This window comes from Rhinoderma darwinii, unplaced genomic scaffold, assembly GCF_050947455.1.
Source record: "Rhinoderma darwinii isolate aRhiDar2 unplaced genomic scaffold, aRhiDar2.hap1 Scaffold_106, whole genome shotgun sequence".
Lineage (NCBI taxonomy): Eukaryota > Metazoa > Chordata > Amphibia > Anura > Rhinodermatidae > Rhinoderma > Rhinoderma darwinii.
The window spans coordinates 1851994-1860480 of NW_027461945.1; positions in this window are offsets into that span (position 1 = coordinate 1851994).

The following is an 8487-nucleotide window of genomic DNA, read 5'->3' on the forward strand; positions in this document are numbered from 1 at the left end:
CATCTGGCGAGGCATGGCTGCAAGCTGCTTGTGGTGCTGTAGTAAACGGTTTGGCCTCTTTTTAAAAACCTGCTCTCTAAGCTACTTCCTGCTTTTCTGCTGGTTTCAACTAGTTAGTTCAAACTCCTTAGCATAGAGCCAACGTGTCCTGCGTGAAAAACGCGCGTTCGGCGCTGCTGCCACCGTATGACATGCGTGATTTTCACGCACCCATTGACTTCAATGGGTGTGTGATGCGCGAAACATGCAGAGATATTGAACCTGTCGCGTTTTGTACGCAGCAAACAAACGCTGCGCAAAAATCACGCACTGTTTGAACTGCCCCATTGACTTCTATAGGGCTGTGCGTGGCGCGCGAAAAAAACGCGGCCTGCACGCACGCAAATCACGCTCGTGTGAATCCCCCCATAGAGTGAGTTTTGGGAACCACAACGGTGTGTACCACCAGTATTGTACTCATTTTTATTAAGGAAATGGGAAGAAGGGATAAGAGTCATGGTTCCTAGGGGAAATTAAAATAGTGAAAGCAATAAACTTTATTTAACAAATTAAATTTACATTTTTTTTTTTTTTTACAATTGTCCAACGTAGGTCAAATTAAATGACGGTGCAGATGACCCCCTATCCTGCTCCATGAAGGCACAATTTGCCTTATGTATAATTAGCTATCATTTTCTACTTCTCATACAAGAAACCAAACCTTTTTATTGACTGAGGTTGGTAAGAATATGACTTTGAATTGAGCTATATTCGTCGCTTTGTGGTAAACTTTGTAGAGATCTGATAACAGAGGTATAATGATCTTTATTGCAAGTGTGCTGTGTTGTGTGCACTGAGTGGATCAGCATTTGCTGATGGTCAATGAACACTGTATCCGTTTCTTTCAGTTCTCTTGTGTGCACTGAGTGGATCAGCATTTGCTGTTGGTCAATGAACACTGTATGCGTTTCTTTCAGTTCTCTTGTGTGCACTGAGTGGATCAGCATTTGCTGATGGTCAATGAACACTGTATCCGTTTCTTGCAGTTCTCTTGTGTGCACTGAGTGGATCAGCATTTGCTGATGGTCAATGAACACTGTATGCGTTTCTTTCAGTTCTCTTGTGTGCACTGAGTGGATCAGCATTTGCTGATGGTCAATGAACACTGTATGCGTTTCTTTCAGTTCTCTTGTGTGCACTGAGTGGATCAGCATTTGCTGATGGTCAATGAACACTGTATGCGTTTCTTTCAGTTCTCTTGTGTGCACTGAGTGGATCAGCATTTGCTGATGGTCAATGAACACTGTATCCGTTTCTTTCAGTTCTCTTGTGTGCACTGAGTGTATCAGCATTTGCTGATGGTCAATGAACACTGTATCCGTTTCTTTCAGTTCTCTTGTGTGCACTGAGTGTATCAGCATTTGCTGATGGTCAATGAACACTGTATCCGTTTCTTGCAGTTCTCTTGTGTGCACTGAGTGTATCAGCATTTGCTGATGGTCAATGAACACTGTATCCGTTTCTTTCAGTTCTCTTGTGTGCACTGAGTGGATCAGCATTTGCTGATGGTCAATGAACACTGTATCCGTTTCTTTCAGTTCTCTTGTGTGCACTGAGTGGATCAGCATTTGCTGTTGGTCAATGAACACTGTATCCGTTTCTTGCAGTTCTCTTGTGTGCACTGAGTGGATCAGCTTTTGCTGTTAGTAAGTAAACATTGTATCAGTGTCTTCGGATTCTCTTGGTGTAGATGAAAGATACAATAGATAAAAGCACGATAAGGTGTCGTGCTAAGATTTATAACTTGAACTGCTGATAAAACTCTGTGTTAATCAGTGAAGTAACTCGGCAGCCCACACTGTGTTGTTACATATCGCTGACCACTTCTGTTAGGATCAGCAGCGCTGTATTAAGTGCTTGCTGTCAGTTATCTCCGCTGGTGCGTCAGAGACTATAGGCAGCAGCACATTAAGATATTCGGGCTAGGTAGCCTTGTGTTCCGCACTTGCACATGGCGTGCACCGCGGATCGTCACCATTAAGATCAGCAGTGATGCAATTAATTACGCGCGTTGGGGTTATACAGCACATTTGATTGATTCTCCCGGTCCATTTACTATGGGTAAGACAATTTTTCTTTAAATAAACGGGTGGTGACTGACTATTCAGTCTGTGTACCTTTTTCAGGTGATTCATTTCCACTCTTTTACCCTGTCCTTTGTATGTGAAGGTTGTACTTGTAATAGGATATAAACATTCACCTGTACCATTAGACACTGTGTCTCATACTCTGGACCTAATTGTCTGATTATCTTGCCCTGGATTATTTCTGGGAGTTTCTCCTGTTGTGCTGTTTTGGAACTACAGAGTCCTTTTGTCCATTTGTAATTTTAATATTTTGTGTATTTATGTGTCAATTAAAGATATTTTATTATTATTGGCTGTCTAGCTCCTTTATCTCCTTTTGTTCTTTAATATATCTATAGGAGTTGCCTTTTCTTGGTATTGAGGGAGGATGCGTTAACTATATAGCACCTAGCCCCTGACTCTATTTGCCATATGAGCCATATTGTATTCTGTGTTCCTCACAGCAACCGGCTTTCAGCAAAAGATGAACTTCAGAGCACGTGATGAATCATGGCTCTTACAATTGGACCAAATATTTAATGAGGACCCTGTTTTAGTCCCAGTAATTGGTGGTAGGGACAGTAGAGAGCTCTTTAACCAACTAAAGCTCCTTTTGAATAAGAGAATAAAAATCTGGTGGAACAAAGCTTTCCTTGCCAAATATATTTCTAGGGGTTTGATTCCCAGAGGCTTGAGGGTTCAAGTGTTCCCTTCCTTTAATGTAGAACATGACGATTTTAAAAATAAGTGGGAGTCTTTGGCTGACACCTGCTCTAGGGGTTTTATGGACCTCCTGGTGCAATCCAATACTAACACACTTATTGAACTTGAAAAAGAGATTGAAGATGTCCAGGCAACATTGAAAAAAGATTTTTCAAATGAGATACAGACTAAGATACAAGAGGATTTAGACAGGGAACACGCTAAATGGGAGAAGGAGATATGTGCCACTAAATCAGGGAAATTCAAAAGAGACTTGTTAGACTATACATCTAATAAAGTCTATAGATGGCACATGAGACAGGGTCGTTTGAGATCTAGATCTAGATCCTTTTCCCATTCTAGATCCTCATCCACATCATCTCGAATTTCAGGTGATGATAGCTATAAGATCAGGGATATTAATGTCAATACTAATGCTGGGACTAATCAGGGACCCCCAGTTTCAAGACGGCACTATGACAGAAATGGCAAACAAAAAAACATACGACAACACCAGCAAGATAAGAACCCAGCCAATAAATTAGAGGTAATTAACCTATCCTCTCACACTCTCTCTGATGCCAAAATTGAGGTTCTGAGTAAGGGTGTAATGATAGGGGTAGGGAAACGGACAAGTGAGCCCTAATCTACCCGGCACTCTGTCCCTGCCTACTTGCAACGACCCGCCCTAGGCGACGGGGTACAAAGCGGGGTCCCTACGCTCAGTAAGTGCACGAGACAAACAGACAAGGGTACACAAAGCTAAGGGAAATGGGGCAGTTGCCCACGGCAAAACAGTGAGCAACAAGAGAGGTGAACGAGTCGAGTCAAACCAGGAGTGTACGAGGTACCAAACGCAAAGCAGGAGAGTAGTCAGTAAGCCGGGGTCAATATGGAGCAGGATCAAATAGTCAGAAGCTGTAGCTGGGCCAGGAAACCACACGAGAAGAATCACAAGCAAAGGAGGAACAGGAAAGGCAGGTATAAATAGACAGAGGGCGGGAGCTAGCTGAGTCTGGCCAGGCTGCGATAGGCTCTCCCACTCCTAAGCCTGCCAGCCTGAGTGGTGGAAGCTGGAGTCAGTCTCAGAGACATAGAATCAGGTGAAGACTGATTACCTATGGGCATTAACCCCGAAGCTGTGCCTGGCAGATCATTTACAGTACCCCCCCTTTTATGAGGGGCCACCGGACCCTTTCTAAGTGGACCTGGTTTATTGGGGAAATGAAGGTGGAACTTCCTGACCAATACCCCAGCGTGAACATCCCGGGCGGGTACCCAAGTCCTCTCCTCAGGCCCGTATCCTCTCCAATGGACCAGGTACTGGAGGGAGCCTTGGACCATCTTGCTGTCCACAATCTTGGCCACCTCAAATTCCACCCCCTCAGGGGTGAGAACGGGAACAGGAGGTTTCCTCGAGCGAGCCAAGGACGGGGAGCAGAGTTTAAGGAGGGAGGCATGAAACACGTCGTGTATTCGAAAAGATGGGGGCAACTCCAGTCGGAAGGAGACAGGATTGAGGACTTCAATGACCTTATATGGCCCAATAAACCGGGGAGCAAATTTCTTGGACGGGACCTTAAGGCGCAAGTTCCTAGACGATAACCACACCAGATCCCCGACCATAAACAAGGGGTTAGCAGAACGTCTTCTATCAACCTGAGTTTTTTGTACGCTCTGGGACGCCTCTAGGTTCTTCTGAACCTGGGCCCAGACTGTGCACAGTTGCCGATGAACGACCTCTACCTCGGGATTGTTGGAACTACCAGGTGAAATGGAGGAGAACCGTGGATTAAACCCAAAATTACAGAAAAAGGGGGAGACCCCTGACGAGTTACTGACCCGGTTATTAAGGGAAAATTCGGCGAGGGGAATGAATGAGACCCAATCATATTGACAGTCAGAGATAAAACACCTTAAATATTGTTCTAGAGATTGATTAGTCCTCTCAGTTTGGCCATTAGTTTCAGGATGGAAGGCAGAGGAGAAGGACAGATCAATCTCCAACTTTTTACAGAAGGCTCTCCAAAACAATGAAACAAATTGTACCCCTCTGTCCGAAACCATATTGACAGGGACCCCATGGAGACGCAGGATGTGTTTGACAAACAAGGTAGCTAACGTCTTGGCATTGGGTAGTTTCTTGAGGGGCACAAAGTGGCACATCTTACTGAAGCGGTCTACTACAACCCACACCACCGACTTGCCTTGAGATGGAGGCAAATCGGTGATAAAATCCATGGAGATATGGGTCCAAGGTCTCTGGGGAATGGGCAAAGAACGTAGTAAGCCCGCTGGTCGGGACCTGGGAGTCTTGGACCTAGCACAAACCTCACAAGCGGCGACGTAGGCCTTAACGTCTTTAGGCAACCCAGGCCACCAATAGTTTCTAGCAATAAGGTGTTTGGTACCCAGGACGCCTGGATGACCAGATAGTGTGGAGTCATGATTTTCCCTAAGTACCCTTAGCCGGAATTGCAGGGGAACAAACAGCTTGTCCTCAGGAAGGTTCCCGGGAGCTGAACCTTGATCAGCCGCAATTTCTGAGACTAAATAAGAATCAATAGAAGAAATGATTATACCAGGAGGCAGAATACAAGCAGGATCTTCCTCCGAAGGGGGGCTGGCCATGAAGCTACGCGACAGTGCATCGGCCTTAATATTTTTAGACCCAGCCCTAAAGGTAACCAAAAAGTTGAATCTGGTAAAAAATAGCGCCCATCGAGCTTGTCTCGGGTTAAGCCTCCGGGCAAATTCTAGGAAAACCAGATTCTTGTGGTCGGTAAGGACCGTTACCTGGTGCCTAGCCCCCTCCAGGAAGTGGCGCCACTCTTCAAATGCCCATTTAATGGCTAAGAGTTTGCGGTTGCCAATATCATAGTTACTCTCAGTGGGCGAAAACTTCCTGGAGAAGTAGGCACAGGGACGGAGATGGGTGAGGGACCTGGTACCCTGGGACAAGACAGCCCCCACTCCCACCTCGGATGTGTCAACTTCCACGATAAATGGCTCCATTTGGTTGGGCTGAACCAGCACCGGGGCCGCGATAAAGCACTTCTTAAGGACCTCAAAAGCCTGGACAACCTCAGGAGGCCAGTGGAGGAGATCAGCACCTTTGCGAGTGAGGTCCGTAAGAGGCTTAGCGATGACCGAGAAGTTAGCAATAAATCTCCTGTAATAATTAGAGAACCCCAAGAAACACTGTAACGCCTTCAGGGAGGCAGGTTGGACCCATTCTGCCACAGCCTGGACCTTGGCGGGGTCCATGCGGAATTCATGAGGAGTGAGAATTCGACCCAAAAATTGTATCTCCTGTACCCCAAACACACATTTTTCGGTTTTCACAAACAGTTTGTTTTCCCGAAAGACCTGGAGCACTTCCTGACATGCTCAATGTGGGAGGACAAGTCCTTGGAAAACACCAGTATGTCATCAAGGTATACTACAAGAAATACCCCCAGGTAATCCCTTAAAATCTCATTTATGAAATTCTGGAAGACCGCAGGAGCATTACACAGCCCAAAGGGCATGACGAGGTATTCGAAATGACCTTCGGGCGTGTTAAACGCAGTCTTCCACTCAATCCCCTCTTTGATGCGGATAAGGTTATACGACCCCCGTAGATCAAACTTAGAGAACCATTGGGCCCCCTGAACCTGATTAAAGAGATCAGGAATCAAAGGAAGGGGATACTGGTTCCTTACAGTGACCTTATTCAAGTTACGGTAGTCAATGCATGGCCTAAGACCACCATCCTTCTTCCCTACGAAGAAGAAGCCAGCACATACCGGAGAAGTAGAGGGACGAATGTAACCCTTGGCCAGGCATTCCTGGATATACTCTCTCATGGCTTCATGTTCGGGACAAGAAATATTAAATATTCTACCCTTAGGGAGCTTAGCTCCTGGTACCAATTCGATAGCGCAATCATATTCTCTATGAGGAGGTAACACTTCGGAGGCCTCCTTAGAGAAGACATCAACGAAGTCCTGCACAAACTTAGGTAGCGTTTACACCTCCTCAGGGGGAGAAATAGAATTAACAGCAAAACATGACGTCAAGCATTCATTACCCCATTTGGTTAGCTCCCCAGTATTCCAGTCAAATGTGGGATTATGCAACTGCAACCAGGGAAGGCCTAAAACCAAATCGGATGATAATCCCTGCATCCACAGTACAGAGCACTGCTCTAAATGCATGGAGCCAACAAGGAGTTCAAAAACAGGGGTATGCTGTGTAAAATAACCATTAGCAAGAGGAGTGGAGTCGATACCCACTACCGGGACAGGTTTAGGCAAATCAATCAAAGGCATAGCTAGAGACATAGCAAATTCCACAGACATGATATTAGCAGAAGACCCTGAATCCACGAAGGCACTGCCGGTAGCAGACCTACCAACAAAAGAGACCTGAAAGGGAAGCAAGATTTTATTACGTTTCATATTTACGGGAAATACCTGTGCGCCCAAGTGACCTCCACGATGATCACTTAGGCGCGGAAGTTTTCCGGCTGCTTATTCTTACGCCTAGGACAGGTGTTCACTTGATGCTTGTCATCCCCACAATAGAAGCAGAGACCATTCTTCCTGCGGAACTCTCTACGTTGTCGGGGGGACACGGAGGCCCCGAGTTGCATAGGTACCTCCGAGTCTTCCGTGGAAGAGCGAAGCAACGGGACCTCGGGAGGCATCATGGGGGAGTCAGAGGGGAAAACACAAAAACGTTCAAGTTGTCGTTCCCTGAGACGTCGGTCAAGTCGTACCGCTAAAGCCATAACCTGGTCTAGGGAGTCAGAAGAGGGATAGCTAACTAGCAGGTCTTTCATGGCGTTCGACAGACTCAACCTAAACTGGCACCTTAAGGCAGGGTCATTCCACCGAGAAGCTACGCACCACTTCCTAAAGTCAGAACAATACTCCTCAACAGGTCTCTTACCCTGACGTAAGGTCACCAGCTGACTCTCGGCAAAGGCAGTCCTGTCAGTCTCGTCATAAATGAGTCCGAGAGCAGAAAAGAAAAGATCAACGGAGGAAAGTTCAGGGGCGTCAGGAGCCAAGGAGAAGGCCCAGTCTTGGGGCCCTTCCTGGAGCCGGGACATAATTATACCCACCCGCTGGCTCTCAGAACCTGAGGAGTGAGGCTTTAAGCGAAAGTAGAGCCTACAACTCTCCCGAAAGGAGAGAAAAGTCCTCCGGTCCCCTGAGAACCGGTCAGGCAACTTGAGGTGGGGTTCAAGAGGTGAGGGGCACTACCATGGTAGCGTCAGGCTGGTTGACCCTCTGACAGAGGGCCTGGACCTGTAGAGAGAGACCCTGCATTTGCTGGGCCAGGGTCTCAAGGGGGTCCATAGTAGAGACAGGGACCAGAGTAGACTAGGTAATGGGCTTGTGATTATGTAATGATAGGGGTAGGGAAACGGACAAGTGAGCCCTAATCTACCCGCCACTCTGTCCCTGCCTACTTGCAACGACCTGCCCTAGGTGACGGGGTACAACTAGGCGGCGGTCCCTACGCTCAGTAAGTGCACGAGACAAACAGACAAGGGTACACAAAGCTAAGGGAAATGGGGCAGTTGCCCACGGCAAAACCGTGAGCAACAAGAGAGGTGAACGAGCCGAGTCAAACCAGGAGTGTATGAGGTACCAAACGCAGAGCAGGAGAGTAGTCAGTAAGCCGGAGT